Raw genomic sequence first — 26498 nt, forward strand, 5'->3', positions numbered from 1 at the left:
ATCAGGACAGGAAATGTAACTTGCATAGCTGATGAAATAAAATTTCTGCAATGTTCTTTCAGTCAGAGAGCTGGCAGAAATTGAGGTCCAGGACTACCCTTGATTTTGGTAATCACATTAGTTATTCTGTTGTCATGTGTAGCTGCTGGTTTTTAGTCTGTCTTCAGTGTATCTTGATCTGAGAAAAATACTTCTCAAACATTTAAAAATTTAGAGGAACACTGTAAACTTCATAATGATCTGGCTCTTCTATGAACAAAGGATGTGATTAAATGCTGTATTTAAGTATGTGGGCATGTCATTTTGCAGCCTTTTTAAATAGTTCGTTCAGTGCTAAGCCTCTGGCACGTTTTTTAGGCATAAAAAGAAAGATTACATTCTCCTATGCCCTTCTATGTCACATATGGATACTTTAGTTTCACTCTGCCATATGATGTTGTTATCACCTCTGATAGCAGGAGACTGAGTTCAGTCACTCTGGGTTTAGTAATTTTTCTATCTAATACCCAGTTAAGCATCACACTGAGATTAAGAACCATGTTCCATATAGGTGTTTTTTGAAAGACTGTCACTTCTACATTTGAGTGGATCCACCGTCAGTAGTTCACTAGCAAGCTTACTCAGGTTTCCATGAATAGCCACAATGCAGTAACAAAGTTTTATCACCTATTAGAGAAAATTTGAGCAAGTAACGATTCCCAAAACTGCCCAGCCCATCAGCAGAGATATAATAAGCCGTAGTATGGACATGATTCCATAGCTACAGCCACTCCTGCTACATGTCCTGAAGCAGGCACTGAGTTAATCAGAGTTTGAGGTATTTGTTACAGAAAACAGAAGTTTAACATTACAGTTAATTGTTTTCCTTCAAAGTGTAAGTTTCCAATTTGTTTGACAATTGCCAGCGGTGACATAGAAAGGTTGCTTGGGTGCATTAGCAAATGCATATCACATTGCTGTAGGGCAAGATGAAAAAACGGTGCTCTTTAGATCTTGCATGCTGTGAGTAGTCCAAAGTGATGTTAAAGTTAACTCTAACAATAACGGCTGTGCCAACTAAGAAACCAAACAATGAAAGCTCAGCCACATTGACAGTCTATTGTATTTTCAGACGATTTGTAGCCGTTATTTTCTGCTATGAAGATCGGAACTTTTTGCCAAATGACGGAGAGCTTTGCACATTAAAAATTAAACAAGTCCAGTCTCTCATAAGAATCATAGATTTTGCTTCATAAAGTCACATTTTTGACAACAAAATGACAGATCTTCATTTGCAAAGGTCTCAATTTTTTGCAAGCTTCTGCAACAAACAAACAAACAAAAACATTTTCCATCTGCAAATTATGACATTTCACACAACCAGGCAATAAATCTTACTACAGGAAGAGGACTAGTTTCATTCAGATCCAGAGTTTTTGTATGATACCTGTATCATTCAGATCCAGCACTTGTGTATGATACTTGTATCATATTTCTGTTCTATGGGATGTTTCCCAGCTACAGTGAAAGTTTGCCTCTATAAATTTACCAAGGCTGTTCAGATTTAAGGATGCTTCCATTAACCTGTAGCCCTTAGGATCAGCTACAGTAAGGATGAAATCCCAGCCATGCTGAAGTCACTTACAGACTTCCTATTAGGCCTGCTGAAGCCCTATAAGAAGCACAACAATTGAACTAAACAAAGACCATGAAGAGTGAGGAACTGTGTAGTTCCTTACCACTGTTGTTGCTGCTGCCTGTGGTAGTGCCAATAGTATGTTTTCCACAACCCTCAGTCATCAGACTCATTATTGGAGAGAAGGCCTAAAGCTGAGAGCTTTCAAATTGTAAGATCACTCAGAACAGGTTGGACACACTATACAGCTATATAAGCACAGAACATACTAAAGGACTGAAGTATTTTCCATTTCCAATGTCAAAGTTATTATAAAATGGAGTTTCAAATAGAGGCAGTAAAACCAAGAGGCAGACTGCTCTTAAACATCTGTCTGGTATCTCTGTACTCCATACATGTATGCACTAACAAGTAGATTTTCAGACTTCTAAAATAGAATAACCCATCAGTTGCCAGGGAAGTGTGTCATTTTATGCTAGCCAAAAACTTAGTACAAGAGGAAATAATATTTCAAAAATTAATTTAAACCTGAGCACAATTCACAAAATACTCAAATCAATTATAACCATTTGATTTGAACTCCATTACAGCCAATGTGAAGCCAGTGGCCAAAATATCCAAAATATGGTACTCAAATAAATGAATGCAGTGCAGATCTTTGCGTAAAGTGACATGTAACATAGCTATTGAATCTTTCCCACTTCTCCCACACCTGGCTGGAAAAAGCAGTTAAAAGCAAGCTGGAGCACAACCGCTATTTTTAGGGCAGCCTTTAACCATTCCCTGATACATTTTTTTTTTTTCTAAAAGAAGTCTCTTAATTATCAAGTCTGCAACCATTTCAACTGGGAATAAAAAGCAGAGTTTTGTTCAGGGTTAATGGCAGCTAAATCACAACACACCATCTTACCACATTACAGAATTGATTTTAAACATTTACTCTCCCTGTGCCACAGAAACCACTGGGTGTCACAGCCCCAACACCTCAGCCCGACTGAGGGGCAGGGGCTGCCACTCCCCACCCGAACCAGGGCCGGTCTCGGGGATGCTGCCAGGACCATCCCACTCCACCACCCTCACTGAGGCCCTTGAGAGCCCCCAGGGCAAGGCAGGATTTGAAGGGACGAGGCAAGGGCACACACAGGCAGTGAGGGAGCTCAGGGAGGGCATCGCTGGAGCCTGACTGGTGCCGTGGGTGGGGCCCAGGTGGGGCCATGAGGGGTGTTGGGCCTTGCAGCTGAGGGGCTGTGCCCAGCGCAGGGCGTCAGCAAATAACATGTGAGAAACCCCGAAAAAAGTGTCAAAGTCAAGGGCCACGGCTTTGCTCCTCTCACACGTTCTTTCTCCTGACCTGAGGCTGACTCCTGGCCATGTAAAAGGGGTCCGGGCTCCAGCCCGAGGTGCCGCGCCAGAAGCCGCTCTGCCGCCCGGGGGTCCGCGCTCGAGTCCCGCTGCAGGGCAGGGCAGGGCAGGGCAGGGCAGGGCAGGGCAGGGGTGTGTCGGGGTCGATAATCAGCCCTGAGCTCCAGGCGTGTGGGGCTCCAGCTGCCTTCCCTAGAAAGGAGCCGCTCCCCTCCGTGTCTCCGTTAGGAGCGGGCTGCATGGGCTGCTCTGCCCTGCACCAGCCCAGCCAGGCACATTTCCTCCTGTGTAAAACAGAGACAGGGACACAGCCATCGGTTCTGTCCTCAGCAGTCGTGCAGCCTTTACCTCAGCCCGTCCATGTCCGAGTGGGTGGCAGCATCAAGGGGAGGAGAGAGCATTTCTGCTGAAAGGCAAACTGCCAGTTAGTTTTGCTTTAACGTTTCCCCAAATCCAGCTGCTTTCAGTAGAGTTGAAAGATACTCACCAAATTTTTCCTTAAAATGTTCTTTACTTGCTATTTTGAAATAGGGGCTGAAATGTATTGCAATTGGCGTCACCACAGGCACATTTGTAGAAAAACTACAGAAGATACAATCGGGGTGATAAGGAATTAAGGAAAACTAAGAAAGAGATAAAATACAGTGCAGATGGGAAAGTGAGGCTATAATTTTATGTAGACTGTCTCAGTGTCTCTTTTCCACTTCGGCAAATGGTGGAAGTTCAGTTATAGGTGGTTAGAAAAACATCAGGGCAAACAAATATTTAACACCATGTCTTGGAAACACCCCAATTATTATGCAACCATTACAGACAAAAAAAGGGATACCAAAAATTAGTAAAATAAAATACCAATATTCATATTGCAGTGAAAAAAGAAATTTCATTTTGTTTAATTCTGGAATTGTCTGTTGTACCCATCAGTCGGAGAGGGAAAGACACTAAAATCTGTTTTCGGAAATTCAGAAATAGAAAAATGCTTTTTACATCTAAATACAGCTCTTGCATTTGTTGAAAGAAAAGTTACTTTGATATTTGTTGCTAAATAAAATCTTGGATCAAGTAAACTTAATTAAAAAAATTAGTTAAGGCAACAATAAACACAGGAAATATACATGAATAAAGTGTTCTAAAAGTCAGGCAACTCTTTTAAGACTATAAATATCACCTAAGCAAGGCCACTATAATTAGCAAAGGGTGAACAAAAGAAGACATCCAGAAATAGATGGGGAGGGGGGAGGTTGGGAGGGTGAAATGTCTTGGTTAACCTTATTCGAGTGTTCTTTCCATTGCATAGGAAACGGTTCCAGCTAGCTCATGAGTTCTGTTGGTATTAACTGATTTTTAAAAGGACATTTCCATGTTGTCTGTATGCCAAGAAATTCTTTTAGTGGCGTGTTTGCTGAATACAGGAAACATCGCCCTAACTAAGTGACACTGAATGTGACGAAGAATTGTATCTTTATTCTGGTGTTACAGTCAACATCGTCTCTTTGTTTCAGCTGGAAACCTTTTGGTATTTATTGGGGAATACTTACTGCAGTCTCGCAGTTTGTCCTGAGTAATGAGCAAACACAGTGGCTGGTGGTGCTGAGTCATAATCCCTCACCACTCAAGCAGCAGCTTGCTGCATCCCTTGGGCAGCAGCTGATTAGTCTGAGGGATGATCCAGCACTTTAGTGGAGGTAGAGACAGGGCAGTCTAGTCACACACTAATCTACTTCGTCTCTCTTCAAGGTATGGGCAGAAAAGACTAACAATGCTGGGAATCTTCCTTGTCTCCATGCTATAGCCAGAATTCCCTGTGCAGGGAAATAAATGTGTACCTACAACTGCTTACTATCCTAAATAGAGAGATGAACAAGTCAGTCTTTTATATAGTAATTTTCTGTGTAAGTCAGGCTGTGCTTATAGGCCCAGTCTTATACTATCAGAAGAAAGCTTTACTGAAGCCAATGAGAATTTGTCTGAATAAGAAGTGCAAGTGAAGATCTTGAATAGTGTATTTCCATTTTCACTCACAGCATTTGACAGTTTCCTGTTTTCTTCCATAAAGCTGCCTGTGTCAAGCATTTCAGTTTCATTTGCTACGTGTTATTTCTATATGCCCTTTTTATTATCTATTTTCTCTTTTCCTTTCTCTTTCTCAGGAACTATGCTAGTGCCACAGCCACTACATATGCAGCAATTATTTGTGGCTCTGAGCTCCACTGACCACAGAGATCTTCAACAGTCAGTGGTTTCAGTGACAAGCCCTCAAATTCCTTGTTCACCCTTTTCGGAAAAGGTGGAAATATTTGAGAAAAAGGTTCAGAGTGGGTGGGTCGGGCAGACCAGCAGTCACAGCTTGATACTTCTGGAGCTCAGTGAAAATTGCAGTAAAACCACAAAGATATTAAATCCTAAGTGTTAACTTTCCTTCATGTAACAGCAAAAACATGTAGAAAGAATAACAGGTGATAATCATGCAAAGTTTCTGTTTCTGCTCCCATTTGTCTGTGCAACAGTTTTAGGGCAGTTAAAACTGTGGGAGAGAGTAGGGTTGTAGTAGACAGACTGCTTGCTGGGAGGCATGAGACTAAATTAGGTGGTAGTGCAAATCATCTAGCGTGCAAGTGGAAGCCAAAACTAATGTGTAGTTCATACCCAGGTCACCCCAGTACAAAATAGTTTCAGCTTCTTTTTTAAGGACTCCACAGTAACTGATGTGCCTTATATCTACACGTGGAGAAGAGAGCAGTAGATAGAAAGCCAGCTGCTCACAAACAAATACTAACGGAGTATTGTTTGGCTTAGTACACATCATACTCATGAAAAGCAAAATCAGGCAATTTTCTGCGTTTGAGGCTGAGACCTAGAATCTCCTAACACTCTTTTGAATGTTGGCCATATTGCTAAGATTCTACCCAGACTTTCTAGTCTTTGAGCAATCCAAAATTGATCTAAGGAGCACTGCCTTTCTGCTGCAAGACTTTGAAAACAGTTGTCCTTGTTTATAATACAGCAAATAAACAACAAGAATATTAACAACAGCAACAAAAGTAATAACAACTTTAAGTAGAAATAAACACACGGCAATTACTTTACATTGCTTTGGACCCATCATTCACAAGATAGGTTCTCGTTCAGCAAGTGTGGTCAAGGACAATGCTGTCTCCTGACTAGGAATGAACTTTCGGAAAGAGTGTTCCCAGTAGGAAGGTTTAGACCTCAAAGCAAATGTTTACGTGACTAGCTCATTTGGTAACATTGAACAGCATTTATTTTTAATTTGCATGCCTCTCCTTTAAGTAATACCCTTCTCCTCTTGACTTCAGTGGGAGCTCCACATGTTTTGCCTTTGATTCCGCTGCATGCTGACAACTCTAATTAGTGTTAACAGGAGTTTCAGTGGAGTTTCTCGTTCTCCCTCTTTCTCTGTAAAAGAGTTTACAGATTTGGAGTTGGAGCTATATCAAACTGGTACATGGTACCTATCAGGAATGTATCTTCATGTCTTCTCTGTCCCTGACAAAATGGAACTCAAACTTTTTTTTCACGCTGCATAACAATGGTGGCATAACTATAAGAAAAATGACATTGATCATTTTAACGAACTCCCCTCAGTTTTGAAAAGACTGCTTAGTATTGGTTTTGATTTTTAATAGTAAAAATTTCAGCTAGTTAACACAGTCTTTCTCTGTAAGTTGCTATCATAGTAACTTGGTGCAATAAATGAGTTAGAACAGCTCAGTTCTCTAGGGCTAGAACCTGCAGCTCATACTGAACCTCAGCCTGTTCTGCCCTGTAGAAAGTGCTTTGAATTTCAGAGATATTTTGTATAGGGAAGAAATACTGTTCCATTTTGAGATTTTAATCTCAGACTTTCATACACATACGTACAGACAGACACGATGAACAGGAATCCCCTTTCTTCTTCTTCTTCATAAGAACTATTGCGTTTGGCTTTCTGTGCTCACATAACCCTCCTTCCAATATTTCAAAAGACACAGAATTTCCCAGCATGATGATAAAGTTTTCCTGTGTTCCAATAATAAAAGTTGAATGTACCAGTAATTTCCAGTTCCTCTGTGGTCGGGCAGCCTGTGAAGACTAAATCAGAAGTACCCAACCTGCAGTATCAGTGTGGGAGTCGGAAACAGATGTTCACCGGACAATACAATTTGTTGTCACTGTCGATACTATATGGCACTTTTCCCAACAAAAATTGTCTGTAGCTGAAAAGGAATGTAGGGAATGATTCATGCTCTAAATTATTATTTGTTAAATTACTGTTACTGTTAAATGCTCTTTGTTTTGTTTTGTTTAAAATGTCTGAATCAGGGAGGCACAAGCACTCAAAATACAATTAACTGGAGTTGTAGCATCTGTATAGTATGTGAACCAACTAATTTAAGGCTTTTTTCCTCAAGACAAGACATTATGTTAAAACCAAGAGTCAAATGCTCTTCTTTAGAATCAGGGTACCTTAACTTTTTATAAAATATTTGCTCAGTAGCTATTTATACAAAAAGCACATGACAAGAGGTAAATGAGACAAATAATTTTGTGCATATGTGAGTGTGTATCTGTGAAAATTAAAAATTATTATATTCATATAATAGTATTTTTATACATATAATAACATCCTAAAGTAGTTTATGCCTTGGAAATTCTAATATGCCATTTGGGCATTCAAAACTGATCAAACACTCAAATGAGCAAAGTCCTCTATTAGCATATGATAGTAACATATGATGCCTAGCCTTGATTTCCAAATTTCATTAATATTACAAAAGCAGAAGCACTAGATCATACTTACTGTAAAAGGCAATGGATTGGGTTAGGTGCTTTTTAAATTAATATTCATTTTTTCAGGGATACATCAAATATATGGGTAAAAAGAGGATGTATAAAGCCAAATGATATCCAGCCTAAATACAAATTAATATATTCAGTAGAAGTGTCAAAGAGAGCTAAGGATCTGAATGCCAGAAACCTTGGATATAGCACCTATATTTACATGAAAAAGTAACTCTAGGTTTTTCAAAAATGAAGACACTGGGGATTTGAATTGGAGTTCACTGAAACCAGTGACAAAACTCACATGCAGCTGCTGACTGTTGTATCTCTAGCAGGCTTTCCTTAGAGATATTAAAAAGAGGAAAAGGTGTGTTTAATCACATGGCCTGAACAAGAACAAATGATTCTAGCACTGTGAAATCAAACAGTTGTCTTATTTTTACAAATGCATGTGGTAACACTTCACACTAATGTTTTTGTAATACTAATTTTGCATTTACTGTGTTTACAAGTCATCATGTGATGAGACAGAATGAAATAGCTGATGAGGTAACATTTAGCACACATGTAAGCAATGTGCTGAATTTTTGTATGTATGTCTGTATATGTGTATTTTCATATACATTCTTGGGTCAAACTGAGTTTTTCATCAACTAGGTGTGGGCAAGTGCCAAAGTGATTTAGGATTAGAATGGGATTTAGGCTGATCTAGCTACAGTTGTATTTCTCGTTTCATCATCGTGCCAGGAATACTGTGACAGTTGTGGGTTTTCTTTAATTTATGAAATAGACAAAATTAAATGCCCATACCAGACATACTGTTTGGTTACAGGGAGTGAAAGAGAAACACTGGGCTAGGCCTTATTCTTTTGTCTGCACCCAGCAGAGTCTTGAATGTACAAAACAGCTGGGAAACTTCCTATGTAGCACACAGCTTGAAAAATGAACTCAAGATTTTTTTTAAAAAAATCAGTCTGATTAGGCTTATTTCAAGTGACTGTTATTCTAGTTCTGCAGTATATCTCTTTGTAAAATATGAATCAGTGCAGAAGTGTGTTTTCTGGGTGCATTACATCATTTTTAATACTAACTCTACTCCCATTTTTGCCATCGTGATAGTTGAATTCCAGTAAATGTTTTAGACTTCAAAGACTTGTTATTGTAATACCAGAGACAGCACGTGCTCATACAAAGTTTTAGTACTACTTATAATTTCAAAAATTAGTGGATTAAAACAGACTCATTTACAAAATTGATTAATCCACCATTTTCAGTCATGCTGCTTTTTATGTGTTAATTTTTATCTACTGAATGGCATTTTGCTGTCTGTCTTCCTCAGTTTAATTACCTTTTTTGAAAAAGAGAGGCTTCAGAAGGAATCAAATTTTGATGTTCAGGTTACAGGAAAGATTTCCAAAGAGATAAGAGAAAAAGAGATTACTGAAATTAGCAGGAGTGTGTCCCGCCCGCCAGCAAGCGGAGTGAGCAGCATTTGGAGGAGAGGAAACCCTTGGCCACCTTATAGTGTGGCTGTGTACACCAGAGTTAGTTAGAGTGCTCTGAATCTCATCTTTTGATCTCGGGCGATATTTTTCTCTGTTATGTCACAGAGGTCACCTGGCTCATGTGTGACAAACTGCCTGCATAAGTCACAGTGCCAGTGGCAGAGATTTGTAACCATGTCCCTGGTCCATTGCCTTTGAATTATTTCGCAGGCCCTCTGCTTTACATTTACACTCTGTCGGAAGATGAACAGGGGAAGGGAGTAAAATCAAGGGCAGGGTCTCATCCTGAAGGACAAGGGGAAACAGGTGGAAGGTTAATGGCCCTGGAGCGTATCCACAAGCCTCTCAGGCTTGATATATGGGCCTCAGGCCTAAAACGGGCATTGGCTTTCAAAGATATATTATTTCATTTGAGGAGAGACATTCTGGAGTTCCTGCATTTGTCTGCTGATAGATGATCCTCTGTCCACAATTGGTTATGGCGTGTGAGTTTTCCTTGGGCCTGCTCCCGTACATAAAAATTTTGCTGAGCTCTCCAACCTTTCGCATGCCTGTGAGAATGGGACGTGTGCGGGCCTTTTGGCAGGCGGCTGGATTTTTGTTGCTGCTATTTTCGTAGTTCCTTTTGAAGCGCCAGGCAAGTGGGGGATGAAAGGCACTTCTGTTCATTCATACGCGGCTGGGAAGGGGCAGCTTCGCAGGGACAAAAATGGGGCACAAGAAGATGTGAGGGACCCATTATGCAGACGTGTGTCTGCAGCCCAGGAGGAAGTCACTCCTTCTGACCCCATATTTTATACCGGCACACACCCGCAGAAAGATAAAAATGGGGAAATGATTTACATAATTTTTACAATCTCTCTTCTTTTATTATATTACAGTTCTGTTAGGGTTTTGGCATGTACTCCAGCTCTTGGGCAAAAAACTAAGATAGTAACTCCATATCTTAAAATGACGTTTACTGGGGCCCTCTATAGAACATTTACATCAGGCACCATGTGAAAATGAGACATTGCTGCCCACGTCCTAGCAAAGGCCCAGAGGACTCAGAGCCGGTTCTGCTGAGCGCAACAGGACCATGCTGTGGGCAGGGCAAAGCCCTGGCAGGACCCGGCCCTGTTCCGTCTGTTGTGCCCGGCTGGAAGAGGCACTTAGGCAGGTATGGAGGAGCCTGGTGTGACAAAGGCCTCGGTTCACAGAGGGAGCAAGTCCTGGATTCCTATGACGTCTTCTGTCATTGCATAACTGTTGTAAATTGCAGGAAAATCTGTTTAAAAACCAAAGAGTTTAACAAAAAATCCCAAACCCCTTAACATATATTATGGTTTAGCGTAGCCTGCATAACAGATTGCTGTTATCTTGATTTTTACCTGATTGTAGTTACTGTTATAGGATTATGTCTCTAAGACCTATTACTCCATGACAGCATGATTTAAGGAAAGTAGGGTGTATATTTTCACTACATAAACTATATTCATTTACATTTCATAACAAATAACTTTTCAGTTTCAGTAGATAGATTTTGCTTGAAAGAATTCACATTAATTGTGCTTAAATATCTCCTAGTTCTACCTTTTTTATTTTTCCTATGCTGCTAAAAAAGCAAAGTAAATGCAGTATATATGTCGTAAGTTTCAATGCAGTTTGTTTGCTTTGGTTTTGCTACAGTAAAATTTGTACTTACTTAAGTTGTAAAATATTTTTATGGTGTTGTTTGAGTAATTAGGATCTGCTTTTGCTATCACTGAAGTCAATTGTTAAACTCTCAGCACTCCATTGCGAGCAAGATCCGGTGCATTCTGCATTTCAGTCACTTTCTGTGCTGGTGCAATGCAATTACTCTTCATTTAGTGTTCTGCAGAGTTTTAGTTAGACAAGTGAGCTAAAAACTTTAGAGATATTTAGCATCTCCTGCAGCAGTAGGAAGGAAATCTGAGGACTTGTTAAAAGGAAAGATTTAGGAGCAGAAATTCTACAGAGAAAACTGAACAGAGTGTTAGCGGGCAGGAGGATCTGCTTTTCCACTTGTTGCTTTGATAACGGATAAAAGGCTGTCATGAACTGCAGGCTACCAGCTGGGAGCAGATAGAGTAATCCCAGCAGAGGGCTGGCCCCAAACTACACAGGCATTCTTTTAAATCTTCAAGACCATAGGAAAGTTGTTTTTCCCGTACCATTGTCATCATTATTCATGATGATGTTTTCCATCCCAGTTTAAAATGTTGGTCTAGAAAATCTACTTTACAATACTTTTCTGTTTGAAATATAAGCAAATATCACGTAGACAGATATTTCAGCTATTTCACTCAACTACCTAAAGATTCCCAAAATAAATTCCAGAGAACTGGAGCTGCCATCACATACCACTGCTGTAAGAAATCTCTGTCATTTGATTGTAAAGGTATATTGTGCCCAACGTGCAGATAATCATAGGAACAATTTGGAACCTATGTCTTCCTTGTAATCAACACGCTTGATAAATGAAATTTAAAGGATGTGTTACTTGAAAGAGAATGGCAAGAGAATGCCATTTGTTAGAAAATGAGCCCAAGCGACCCCTGCATGGCACCAGTGCAGACAAACACAACAGACAGAGCCCAGCAAACCCCTGCACACTGAGCCATACTGATGTGCATTGTACCACCAAGGTCATGTTACCAACATGCTTAGACACAGGCAGGACTGGGCCAGTAGCATTTGTTAGCATGTGTACAGATGCTTGACAAGCCATGGTGTTTCAACCTGCATTATTGAAGAGAAAGAACAAAAAATACTTGAAGCCCCAATTGTCATTCTATACTGTTCATTTTAATGATATATGTAGGAGTCTAGCTTATTTTGTATTCTTATGTGTAATTACCCATATAAAAAAACACCACTCATTAGTGTTCTGTTTCACTGACTTCATTATACCCCTTAATTAAATCTTGACTAACTGGGGGTCACTGCAGTGTCAGTGGGATTTGTCACTGTTTGTCAGCAGGTGTCTGGTCACATCTATTTCTGGTTTCCCTGTTGCTGTATGCTGTTTAAGAGCACAGTCTTTTCTAAATGCAAAGGACAATGCATTACCTTGCTGTGTTTTGTTCCTTAAAGAAACATCAGTGAATCTGTTCTGTAATACTAGTGCTGTCCCAATCTTTATGTACAGGAGGTGGGGAATGTAGCAAATATAAACCTTTTTGAAACACAACTCATTACTTCGCTTATGCTCCTTTTCAAAGGCTTAGTCTTCCTGCACTCAAAAGACATAGTCTTATTAATTTATCAAATAATCTTATGTTCAACAGGCATAAAACTATCTTGCAAATATCAATCCAGGGATACTTCTCCTTTTCCCTATTTCCTAAACATGAAATGAATTTGAAACATGACCAGCAAGAATGAGCTAAATCAATATTACATGCATAACAAATACTACATGGCATGTGCTGCTATTGCTGTGCTGCTTTGAGTCAGAAGAGCGAAGCTCCCGACTCACTGTTCCCTGAATAATTCAGTTGGAGTTCTGCATGTGCAATAAGTGCATAATAGTGCCATTTCTGTCTATTTCAAATTTGCATGTTTTGGGTTTGTTATTTTAGAAAGTTACTTAGGGGAAATATAATTCCCCTGTTTACGCATATAATAGGCACCTAATGTTCATCTGAATAATTGATTAGTCAAGTCAGGCTTTCATAATTAGCTATCGGCTTTCCAGTGTAAGCCCACAAAACACTTGTCAATCCACAGACATTTTTAATTTTTTAATATATATGTTATCAAAAGAACTGCAGTAGTTACCTAGAAAGCATTTATTATTTATTCTGTCGAGGTTGAGGAAGCATTTAGATTCTAGACATGTATTTTGAATCTATTGTAACTTTCCCAGAAGATTATTTTTTTGTTCTGAAAGTTTTAATAAATGTTCTCTGCCTGTAAGCGCTTGCTTACAGTGGAAATTGGAAAGAGGGTTTTCAAAAAAAAAAATCCATTCCTAGGTTACACAGAAGCTAGTGACATGTTTCACTAACTATAAAATAACGTATATTTCTTATTTTTACTCAGATATCTAACAACAATCTAAATAGATGCCACTAGTAGATATCCTTAATGCAACCACAGACTCTGTGACCAGACAGATGTATCTGTTGATAGCACAAGTGTGACAGTGATATTGCAATTATGAGTAGTGCAGCTATATGGTAAATTGAAGAATTATAAGATAAATTGTATTTATCATGAACTTCATGATGCCACTTGAACTCTACCACTATTCCACTTTTGCTTCTGCATATTCCTGACCAGTTTTCAAGTGGTTGGTTTTAAAGGAAAAGAACATCCTCCTTACTCTAGAAGTGTATTTTGAGCCCAGTGGTATGAAGTTTATAAACCAAAACATTTGATTGTGAAATCCAGAATGATTGTTCAGTTCTTACTAGAAGTATGCTAAAGATTGAACATCCCATAAAACAATAGGACTAGAAATCTTTTGATTTATTTTATTGAGAAACAAACTTTATGTTTCCATTGGGAGGCAGCATTTACTTCTAGCACTTCTTGAGTGTGAGACGCTGAATTTTTAAAAGATAGCATTATTATTCTTTTTAGAAAAGGTATTTTAGTTCTATATATGCTATATTTACTTTCCCTGGCCCCTGTTCAGAAGAATAACCTTCATTTTAGTGAAAATATATAAGCATCAGCTTCCCATCAGTGAGATCAGGACAAGTGCTTTCCTGAATCAAAGTCCTTCTGATGCCTGTGCTGTTTGAAGTGTATTAAGTTCTATGCTTTGTAAGTTGAAAGATACAAATATAATAATCAGAATTCTAAACCCCTTTTAGATCTAAACCACTTCTATTATAGAATAGCTTTTTAGTTTGTTTGGAAAGAACATGATGAAAAAACCACAACATAGTGGTAGGAAAAAAGTATGCCCATTTTGGTGGTATGATTTATTTAATTGTGGTTCACCACTTCAAATTATGTGGTTTCACAGAATTCACAGAAGTCCTTGAGCAATACTAGAGCATCTTGTGTACCACAAGTATTATGTATATACTCTCAGTTTCTACTGGAAGGTAGAAACAATATTAGAATCTTTCTCTTTAAGAAGTTTGGTAACATACCTCCCATTGAAAAATGCAAATATATTTCTAAGGGTGTCATTATAAAGTCCCTCCTCCACAATGTATATATCTTGTACTAATATAAAATTCTGTTATCTATTTTATATCCACTGCAAAATAATCAAAAATCAAATGCTACATTGCAAAGAACACGGTATCTATGTAGGATTCAGAGCCATGTTTGCAACTGCTGTTTTAGTTTTCTCTGTAACATTTGTACAGTGTTAACATTTCAATCAGTGTTATATAAGGATTTTCTATTGGAATATTTTTAAGCATAGTTTTTTCTACCTGGAAAGCATTTATAATTTAGGCTGGTATGCTAATTAGGGATTTGAGCTGTGTGAGCATGGAAACGTCTGCATTCTCACTATTAACGTGCAAAGTTCTCAGCGGTTCCCGAGTCTGTTACCCCGAGTTCAGAAACATTTCCCAGTGGTATTGTATGGCTAGCTTGGTTCTTCCATTTTTTGAAAGAGCATTGTTTTCACAAAGTGTTTTACAACTGGAAATAGATGTGTCTGCTAAACAGATTCATATTTGCATCATTAGACAGGTGATCTGATCACAAGGCGGAAGAGAGATCATATACATAAACAATGAATTAAAGCCCTGAATAGGATTGCTAAGGCTGTTTTTCTAGGTTACAGCTAAATGAGGGCCATTATGTGGGCTTTCAGATAGACTCACAAAGCTCTTATCTGTATAAACCTGATAGATCTGCCATTATTCTTAGTGACTAACAGAAGTTATATCATTCAGTTTCATTAAAAATGCATTAATCCTTTTTTAGTAACCTTTTCCTAATTCATTGATTCAATTATACAATGAACAATAAAAATGTTTGGTATAATAAAAATACAGTATTAAGAATGTGTTATATACATAAATATTTCATTGCAATGAAATTATTCAGGGTTAAAAATATTAGCAATATTAATATCATGCTCTGAGACAAGAAAAGTGTACTTTTTTTTCAGCATCTCTGAAATTATAAATCAAAAGGATGAGTCTTTAAAATGAGAGCCCCAAAGTAGTTAGTTATAGTATTACTTGTGGTCACTTCACGTACAGACTTCTTGTACAGTTGGTGACACTTATCATCACAGGTTGATTGAGGGACAGGAGAGTATTTTAGTATGTATGCACATATTGCTCGTAAATATCGTGAAGCCAGGCTCCTTCTTATCAGATCAATTCTCCCCAAAGTCACTGTCCTCTGAAATGTCCTAAATGAAAACAGACTGACTCCCACAGTTGGACCTTGAGTTAACACAAGTATTGGGAACATCTTGCTTGGTGAAGGTACGCTCAGAGCATGGCAGCACTCTGAGCAACTTTCACAGCGGTGGCAGCTTCCACTTATACCAGCTAAATAATTCAGACCACCAGGACTTCAATATAGCTCTCAATCTGGCAGTTCACCCAAGACTTTAATTGATTTTGATACAGCTAGTACTTTTTATCATTTTGTATTTGGGTTTTTTTATTAATTTTTGTGCCAGGAGAGCAAACTATCATTTGGTTGTATTATACTGTTCTCTCAAATGCCAATAGCCAGGCGTGGCTGAGCAGGTGTCTGTGCGACACAGTTGATGTTGCTGCTCCTGTGAAAATCTGGTGTGATTTCTGCATGCATTCCAAGACTAGAGGAGCAGAAAGCACTTCATATTTTCATTAGTCATCCCTTTACAGATTTACTTTTAATTCTTTCAGCAAAGCAGATTATTAAAAGCAATGACCTGAGGTCTTCATTCAGATATCAGACTTGCAATCCTGTATAATGTGCGCCGCAGGGCAGAGGTCACACTGACGAGTCTGTTAATGTAGTCACTCTGGGATAAGATCAATCTCCATACTTCACCATATTGATCTAATAGCTCATTGGCACTTCCCTCTTTGAATTGATTAGCTCATGTGTGAAAAGAGATTGATGGGTTTGTGACCCTGAGGAGTCTGTCAGGGGCACACCCATGGCAGGGGAAGTGCATGTTTTCACTGCTTCATTTGGGTGGCTCATTATCTGGATGCCTCACGGGGAATAAGGGTCATAACGTTGTTTTATGAATTATTTACAAGAAACTATCAGGGGGTTGTTTTATTTGATGCTCTACCTGTACTGAATCCATTCTAAACAGAGCATGAAAAAATACACATAAATGGCCAAAGGTACCAAATATTTGTGTAAAGGGAACCACGACATATAAGTGACCTTAAAAAGCAATTTTACTAATATAAGGTAATCATAATAGATATGAGGGTAGGAATAGACTTCATGGGTCACCTAGTCCATTCCCCTTATGCAATGACAGAATATTGATGATATCTAGAAATGAATTACATTTTAATTGCATATTCTGGATAAGTACTTACAGTGAATCTAGTTCAGACATCTTGGGGAACTTCATATGCACATTGCACTGTAGAAAGAAGCAATTTGCATGCAACATGTGAGCTAAAAAATAAACTGTGCACATTCCTCAATTGTTAAAAGTAACCAAAAAACCCCCAAGATTCAACTCCATTTGTCAAATAGTCATATATTTGCAAAATGCATATACAGTAGATTGGATTTTGGTGCAGTGTGTGCTCATGCAAGAGGAAATTTAAAAGGAGCTGTCGCAAGAAGCTGAATTTAGAAGTTGGCTTATGTTAGGGTGTGCTTAAAAAATGTATGCATTATCAAAATCTTTACAGATATAAAGCAATAAAGCTAAGAACTGGCTCCTTGAAGCCTTTTGCTGAAACCCAGGTATTTTTGTATTTCTGTCTGCATATGAATTGTAGAATGAGTATGAAAGACATTCATAATGAAAAAATCTCTTCTATGCCATCCGAGCTCTGGATACTGTATAATACCATACTAGGGATGGTGCTATGTAGGATGTCAGGTTATGTGACTGTGCCACAGTTCAAAAAAATATTGAGCAAAATATTCTCATATGTCACTAAGCTGATACTTATATTTGTGTAAGAAGACAGTAAGCTTCACTAATAATATCTTGTTGTATTATTTAACTGGACATTCTGGGTTTATTTTGCAGGCTGGCAGTTTAAATTGAAAAACTGATAATTTTACTTACGGAGAAGTGTCCATGTATGCTCTATGCAGTCGGGCAATCCTTTCCTACTATTTGATTTATGGTAACATAAACAGATACTGCGTAAGACAGTAATAGTCAGTCCTTTCCCTAAAGACCTTATACTCTAAAAGAAACAGACCCTCAGGCAGATTAGTTAAAAAAAAAAAAAAGAAGAGAGCCAAAGAGAGAATTCAATCCATTACCTGTCAGTGACATAATGCTGAATATTTGCATAATCTTGCATTCATTTTTACTTTTAAATCATTCAGGCTATTCTATGTACCAGGAAAATTACCCTGATATAGACTTATGTAGCCATATTTTAAAAAGTGATAGAACACCTCAGAAACACTTATTAGAGGCAGAGTTCTGATGCACTTTCCTTTGGTAAGACTGGGATAAATCTGGGATTAATCAGTAAATCTTCTTACATTTGGGTGTCAAAGTAATCTTTTAGTAAAGTAAAATCTTCAATTATAAAATTCATATTAAACCTAATTACAAACCAAAGTAATTAGTACTTATACCTAGATTAATAGTAGGTTGCCAGGCACTTGAATACAAGCAATGCAAAGCAAGATTTTTTTGAGGAAAACGTTGCCATTTTATTGCAAGCTCTTGCCCACTGACCAAGCCTCTGCCAGTCTGATTGAAACTTAGCTCCTACAGCTGTGGTGTGTGGTGCGCTCGTGGGTGAACGCAAAGTAATTAGAGCAACCTGATTCTGTTGATCATCATCCCTGCTGTCGTTCAGAAGTGAGCTAAGAAAAACCTAATTAATTAGATGTACATACTCTCTCCGTTTTTCCTAAACACACACCTAATCTTCTGTTGCATACAGACATGTAGGAACCCAGTTTAGACATTCACAGTTTTGATACCTGTGCCCAGCTGTGACAGCAGAGAAAGTCCGAGGCTGGCCGATTTGTGTCGCAGTCCGCGGACATTTTGGCCTATAAAGTTTCTGCTCGTTCTGTGTTCTGTACTGCAAAAGTTCCTGTCAACAACATAACAAACAGCCCATATAAAACCAGTACCATCAAAGATATTTTTAAACATTAAAATTAATCTTAACTGCAGTGCTAATGACAATATGGGATCTGGGCAGAGTTGTGACAATCTTATTTTAATGACACTTCAGAGATTTCCAAATTAGACTACAGGAAACAGGAAGTAGGAATAAATGAAACAAAGCCAAATGAAAGGATGAATGGGAAAAAAAATTAATACATACTTGCCAGTTCCTTAAACATTCATTCAATCAACACTTCCTGTGATTTTTAGTAGCATGGCTCTGTCTGCTCTTTTAAACTTGACTCTGTTGGGAAAGGAGCTAATTTTTTTGAGGATCATGTTCATAGTTGAAAGGATTTAGCTGGGTGGTAGTAGCTGCATGCCAAGAGCCTCCTGCAATGCTTTAAAGATATAAAGGAAAGTACTAAGTCTTTTGGATCATCCCCATGTACCTTGCTGGATCATGCATCACTACACCTCCACAACCTACTTGTATGACTTCAGCTTCCTTTGGTGGTGTTTTTAAGCAATTTTTTCTATCAAGTCAGATGGATACTGGTTTAATACATGACAACCTCCATTCATAATGCTGATTTTTCTTTCACTTTCTCCGTTAGCACTGGGTCTTCTTTCTTATTTAATCTCTGCCTCAGTGACTTACTGTTACTGCTCCAGCCCTCGGGATGTAAGACAACATTTCTGTACTTTTTCTTCATCAGTATGCCGACTCCTTTCACAGCTTGACTGAAGATACTGTTTCTCATGATTTCTTACTGCTTTTGCTGTGGCTTTTTTTGGCTGTTCTATTACAAATCAGAGAAAAACACAGTGGAATACATTTGTATGACAAGTGCAGTATTCTACAGCAACTCCAGCATCTGTTGCCAAAGTTGTATTACAGGTGACTGTCCTGTTTAGCACACCGTAGCTCCCAGTCTTGAGACTTTAGATCCTTTTGTTTCACTGATTCAAGTATGGAGAAGGAAATTGCTGCATTTACATGGTTGGATGTTTGTCAAAAGTTTTAACAAGACTATGAAAAGTAAAATATAAACTACCATATTTTGATTACTGAAAAAGATTGCAGTGCTGTGCAATCAAAAGATAAAGAACATTTTAAATAAAAAAACTACTGATTGGATGATAATTACAAATGGTATGAAACATGTAATGTATTACATTCTTTGTGTGGTTTGTCAGTGTCCAACCCTGGGTGTCACTAATACTCACCTGGAAAATTATTCTTCTGCCATAATGTTAAAGTAACTTCTTGTTAGCCATGACTTCGGAGGATTATTTGCATTTTCCCTGTCTGCATAACTGTGAATACAGTCCCACACTGTGTACACAAACCAGGTGTCACCTGCTGAAAGAGAGTAAGATTTTACTTCTCTTATGGCTTGCCCTTTTCCCATACTCCATACCAGCTTGAATAGCTCTACTGGAAATAAACGCTAACCCCATTAAACAGAAGAGTAACCACACTGTAATTTAAAAGAGAGATGACTTAAGTAACTCTTGTGGTAATGCATGCAAAAAACAGTGTTCTGGGGCAGGCAGCACTTGAAAGAATGGGACCCTAAGTGTGTTGAGATGTTACTCTGCCTGCCTGTTACCATATTAAAGAGTCTTTCTGGCATTAACATGTCTCTTGTGTTGCAAGTTAAAAACATCTTCTATATGATGCTTACTTGATAGAGTTTTAATAGAATATTTATTTTGTTAAAAATAAATTTAGTTCTTACTAGAACTTTGCCTTTAATATTGACAATCTACCCCATATGTTGTATTGATCTCTGTTGAGATTTGATGTTGCTGATTTCTAAGAAATTTTACAAATAAGAAAAAATATAGGAGGTGAAGTTTACCTGTAGACTCTTAGAATAAGTGTTTAGAGCCGAAAAATACAGTAGCTGTAAGAAAAATTAAATCATAATTTTTCCAGTGAATCACCAGACAGGAAAGGAACATTATGTACTAGAAGTTCTTTCATATAATGCTAAAATATGTGTGACTTGGAGAAGACCACAGATTTTAATCACAGGCTGCTCTACATTAGAGTGAAACTGCTGATTCAATATATTGAGAATAAATTCACCAGCAGTACCATAAAGTTTACTAGACTCAGTCTTGTCTTTTGATTCCCCGGAGGACATAATTGCTCATCCTAAAAAGCAGATCAGACCCTCAAGGCTAATGATGAATCAGATGGGCCTAATTCCGATTATGTTTTATGTGGAAGACAAAAGACTTATGTTCGTGCAAGTTAAGAGTTAAGAATATGGTCCAGCACAATTTTGCAGTTAGTTTGTTGACAGCAGAAAAAACAGGTGTTTTTCAGAGAAAAACAGCTATGATACCAAAATTGCTACATAAACTACATAGTCTTATCTAATTCTTTTAAAATTCTAGATCCAACTATGCATAAACTTAGACTGTACTAACATCAGTAAAGATACTCACAGAAGTAGGATTTTGAAGGTTAATTCTATCGGTCCAGTCCTAAAGAAAGCACCTCCTTCTTCACTCTGTGAAAAAGATGCTGAGAGTAATTAATTTTCCTCTTTCCTTATCTTTGTGTTCACTTTGAGAGGCAAGAAACACTGCATTGCAAGCAAAATTTTCAGTTGTGACTAAAAAGAAATACTTTTTCTTATTTTCAGTTAAAATAAAAAAAAAAGACCCAAAAAAGAACGTTAGAAAAACACATTTATAATTCATCAGAAATAATGCTGACTGTCAAATACTAAGTCATTTTCATGCAGTTTGCACAGAGATAAATATGAGGAAAAGGAAAAGAATATATGTTGCATTTGACGCACTATATAATATATACACACAAAAAGTTTATTGTAACAGCCCTTTCATCTGATGCTTGTAGAACTGAAATTTGTCATTTACCTTCTCCTTAAGAGAGGAGAATGTTCTCTAAATGGAGTCCAAAAATCCATGACAGAGATCCTGTTCTTTAGTAGGATCACCGTCTGCTGCCTGCCCTTACTCCTTCAGCAGTCTGAGGCCCCCAGACTCATCCACCTTGCATTGTATTCCTGCAAGAAAACAGGATGAGTGTCAACTGATGCTTTTCAAGGCTGCTTTTTATTAAAGTCTTTTGACTCCCTGGAAGATCAGCACTGAAACTGGGAAGTGGCTGGTCAGTGCTGCTCTGACCTCATCTTTCTCAGTGATCTTGCACATAGATGTCCAGGGGCACGCGAGGGGAGAAACTGTGGCAAAGACATCGCTCTCCCCATGTGCATTTGCTGAACAGGAAATACCACACGCCTTTCAGAGCATGGGCACCACACCTTCACCCCTTCACAGTTCAGAAGGGTAAAAGTTTGGGGATTTTCAAAGGTATAATGTTGCTTTGTGCTATAAATTCCCTATCTGTGCACTTTAAAAAAATCAAAAGTGGCTTGATATTCCAAATACTGGTGGTTCCATGAGCAGGGAGTTAATGAAGCATTTTAGTCTTTCTCTCTTCCTGTTTCTCAATTCCCTACTGTTGAATATAAGGTGAGCATATTAGCCTTTCTTTCAGCGAGGTATCCAGCAGTTGCTTTCCTCTATCTGGACATTGATTCACACAAAGCATATAGGAACTTAACATCTTGGATAGATGAACTTCCTGTTGAAATAATCTGACTGACCGATGGATTCAGAAGTTACTGAAGGAGGAGGTATGCACACACACAGGCACACTCCACGTATAATTGCACCCTTATAACAGCCTCTTTGCATGCTGCAAAGGAGCAGGAAAAGGCATACACTGAAGTATTTCTGTATTTCCTTGCATTTTTAAATCAAGACAAATGTAAAATGCTACCAAACTTGGACAGACTTTATATTCCCTTCACAATCATTTACCCTAACACGGGCTTGTAAAGATCACTCCCTGCCTTCACATAGAAATTTTATATTACACACAGGTTTCTAGTAAAGAGCTGGAACAATCATAGTTAATATTAAAACATTTCTTCTTGAACTTTGTAGCATTTTATTACTGATGTTATAGGTAGTAATCAGATTTTATTAGGGCATTCACTGATTCCGAAAGTTACGTGCATTCACTTCTAAAACCACATTGGCTATTACGTGCTGCTTTTTGACAGCAGCCTTGCACAGGAGGTTTCCCACTGTTAGCAGCAACCCATCTGGAGAGTCCAAATCCTCCCCTATCTGTATAATGATTTGGAAACCATGCATGCGTTCACAAGTAAAAAATAGCCTCTGGAGTGCACTTGTCTTATAAAACTTTGATTTGGGGTGATTTGCATCACTATGGCATAAGAAAATGGAGTAACAACTCAAACTATATGTCTGCAACAACTTGTGAGTGATCTCCTAACTGCATTTGAAAGAAAGTTCAACCATTGCTTGAACCTGTATGCTTCAGGATGAACAGTTCAGACAGATGTTTAATCACTTCATATTCACTAGGAAATGGCTATTCAATGGCCGTAGAATTTAAAAGTGGCACTATGAGATGAGTGCTTCATGTTATTCTATATTTGCATTCCCTTCTGGAAGCATAAGTAAGAACAATTCAGCTGAATCCAGCACAGTTTTATCACATAAATTTCAATTACCATATTTTTTAAAAATCATTAGATACCCTTTTAAATTTTTAGTAGCAGAAAAGCCCAAAGCTATAGTGGCAAGTTGATGCAAATGAACAGAGATGAAAAAGGATTCTCCAGCTTCTGAGAAAGGGAGGTATAGACTGGGTAAAATGTGAGCACAGTGTTTAGCTGAATCTGCAGCAATAATTATAAGGAAAATATTTAACTTAGAGCAACACAAAAAATCCACGACCCTGAAATTTTTAACAGGTAATTCATCAAATGTCAGGCTGAAAATACCTCTTCAGAAGAAAAATTATAATAAATTTGCAGTTGTTGGTTACAGTATGCTAAATATTGTGAAACATTTTCCTAAAAGAAAGACACAGTGTGGTTTTGATAAGATTAAGGTGCATTTCAGCAAAGCATACACATTTTTCTTCATTCTGCTGTTTGGCAATTTCAGTGTTGTTCTTCAGAGAAAACAAAAGTTTATAATGATTAACGTTCTGTGCTGTGGGAAGCATACATTCTACAACAATACTACTCTTGTGTCACACTAGCCTTCCTCATCTATAACATCAGCACAAATAGTTTTTCAGATGAGTAACCAGCATTTCTGAGATAAGTCCTTCCTACAATTGATAAGGTGTGATTGTGTATTTCAGTGTCAACAGAGGCCTCAGCAAGACTGACAAACTTCCATGGAGTCCCGTATCAAAAGCTGAGGGCCCAGATGAGTGGGAGTCCAGGGTTTAGCAGACAAATGTGACGCCACCTTTCCCAACCCCAGACCATCTTTTTGTCCTGCCCAGACATAGTGTGCCACCATAGTACTCAGGATTAGACCTTTACACATCAAACTGAGAGTCTGTTTCCTTCACTCCTAAAAATATTCTATGTGGCCTGCACTACACTGGCAAGATAAACTATGCAAACTAATAGGTGCATCTAACTGTATTCCCATGCATGCCTGTTTTTTAATCCTTGTTAGTGGAGAACTCAGAAAAAAGTGATTTAAAGTTACCTTATAATTCCAGCTGGCAGTGAAGGAACTCGGGCATGCCACCATGGAATTCTGTGTTCAAACCTGTATTTAGATATTTAACAGAATCAAGTTCACTGTGCAGATGAGCAATACCACACCTGTGCTGATAACAACTGCCATCCTCTGCTTCTCTAACAAAGTACTTGCTCCTTCTCTGCCCCAGCAGCATCACTTACTGTCACACAAACCCTTAAAGTCTGCATGACATCATTCTCACACTTAAGGTTTTACCCACATCCAGCTCCCCTTATGTCTTCTCACACCACACTGCCTCCCCATTCCCCTCATTTAAGGCCTCCTCCTAAGCACTCTCTTTGCTTCCCTTGTCACTTAACAGTGTGATGTTTTTCTTATTTCATACTCATAGCATTATTACTTTTTCATGCCACCCTGCATGCTGGAAATTATCTCCTATTTCTTTTGAGTCACACATCCTCCCTTACTTTCTTCTACATCTTTCTTTAAAAGGCATTTCTTCAGCAACAACTTCCAGTTACATTGTCCTCACTGGTGTGTCTTCATCCGAATGCTAATGGCCAGAAAGGACCTAAACTTAACCATGTGGGCGTAGTATTCACTCATGCTTTTGCTTGAGGGTAGATAGCTGTCAAATGGGCATTTGTTTGACAACTTGCTTAGGTAAGACATGGGTTACATTAATCCTTGTGTCGGTGTTCTCTTATGGCAGGGAGCAGCTGCAGATCTGGGGAGTGTTCTTGCAGCAGGCAGTTCTTGGCCATATGATGTTTAATTTATAAGCATTTTCAGTATTTGGGATAACAGGCAATTTTTTTGCTGGTGTTAAAACACTGATAGTACTCTTAAAGATCTCTACAAACTGAAAAACATCAAAATTTAGTCAGCACAAGTTTTTGAGTTTGTTCAAATTCAATATATACCACAATTGAAAAAATTGTTGATTATGGATAGTCCCAGGCTGGAACTAAGTTATCTTGGTGACAGAATCTTATCTTTGCTCCTGCTTACCCTGGTAATGGCAGAGCAGCATGCTCCAGCTTTGGAGTCAGGAGACTGAAGTCCACAAGAGGCTTTTTCTGCAGATCTTCCTCTTCAGAACTGAACTTAAGCCTTTTTGCCTTCAGATCAGTTTAAGGTACATTCAGTTGAAGGCATGCAGTTGCTTTGGTGAAAGGCTGACTTTTTCATTTTGCCAGATAATGCACTTTCTGCAACTCATTTATCAGCGTGCCATGGAAACACAAACGTGTTTGTGTACTGGCTGAAGTTACACACATCATAAACTTTACCACCTCCTTCTAACATGCAGAGTGATGCGTTACCATTTTTGTTCAATGTGATCTACCTTGTTTTCTATTTTTCATGTTGTATGGGTTATTGAGATAAAGTGTGTGGTTTTCCACATCTGCATGTCTTTCAGAAGTAGGCTGGAACTTGTCACTTGCCATACATTTTAGTAATCAGTGATCCTCCTTAAAGTCATGTCTCTTTCTTCCTAGTACAAACTGGGAAGCATTCTTCTGCCCCATCAGTTTTCTTAAAATGGCAAAAGCAGCTGGATCTAATAGTCTTCTGCAGGCCACACTGTGTTTGGGATGTGTATTGTGCTTTTTATGCTATCCATTTTTATAGGCGTTCACTGGTTAAACTGCAGTGAACACAGAGGAGCAGATTTTGTGAACCACTAGCAGATGTTCACTGTTGCTAGTTTTATGAGTCTTGTAGAACAGCAGGAACAGACTATGTGCAAAACAATTTTGTTGTGATTTTGCCATCTCACACTGTTCTCACAGCACTGGTGCGGTAATGATATGATAAAGCTTGGGAGGTAAGCTTTGATTGCAGACTGGCTACTGTTGGGATCTTCAGAAAGCCAGACCTGTAAAGTGTAGTTTGTTTTCAAAAGCCTGTGGCTGAGACAGATGGATTAGCTGGAAATATGTCATTTATAGTAGAGTCAAATGCTTGACCTCTTATTCAGGTGTAAGTTGTTATGACATGGATGCTGAATGTTTAAACTGTCTCACAGTTTGTTTCCTTCAGATGTAAGCTGTGATAGCTTTGTGTGAAATGTTAATTTTGGTTGACTGGTGTGTTACCATGATTTATTTGATTCTTGTGATTTTTCCAACACCTTTTTAATCAGAGGAGAAAAATTATCACGGAACAGTTTCAGGCAAAAAGCAAGAATAATAGAATCTGTAAATTTCAAACATATTTTTCAAATAATTAATTGAAACCTGGCTGAAGTGCATCAATGTGGTAATTTACTGTCCTCTCTTGAGCTAACAAATCACTTGGTTTAAATGGTTTTGTAGTCAAATACATGTTTATGAAGAGGAATAGATCTTTAAGAGCAAATCAGTCTTGCTCTATGATCTCTGTGGAAGAATGGGATCTGTGGCACACAGACTCTTCTGCCTTTTAAAAGTTA

The 26498-nt window shown here is 38.3% G+C and overlaps 1 protein-coding gene and 1 long non-coding RNA gene across 6 annotated transcripts in view; one reads left to right on the forward strand and one right to left on the reverse strand.

The window, feature by feature from the left end:
- The window catches only part of NR5A2 (nuclear receptor subfamily 5 group A member 2), an 88423-nt gene that overhangs the window by 22662 nt on the left and 39263 nt on the right, over positions 1 to 26498 (forward strand). The gene's annotated exons all lie outside the window — the stretch shown is intronic.
- Positions 6043 to 9790, reverse strand: LOC113961472. The gene is made up of 4 exons (XR_003532307.1): positions 9108 to 9790; positions 8064 to 8100; positions 7028 to 7194; positions 6043 to 6394 (listed from the first exon to the last, which is right to left on the reverse strand). It is a non-coding gene; the product is annotated as an uncharacterized LOC113961472 (long non-coding RNA).

The sequence above is a fragment of the Neopelma chrysocephalum genome, unplaced genomic scaffold, assembly GCF_003984885.1.
Source record: "Neopelma chrysocephalum unplaced genomic scaffold, ASM398488v2 Primary Assembly neopelma1_97222, whole genome shotgun sequence".
Taxonomy (NCBI): Eukaryota; Metazoa; Chordata; class Aves; order Passeriformes; family Pipridae; genus Neopelma; species Neopelma chrysocephalum.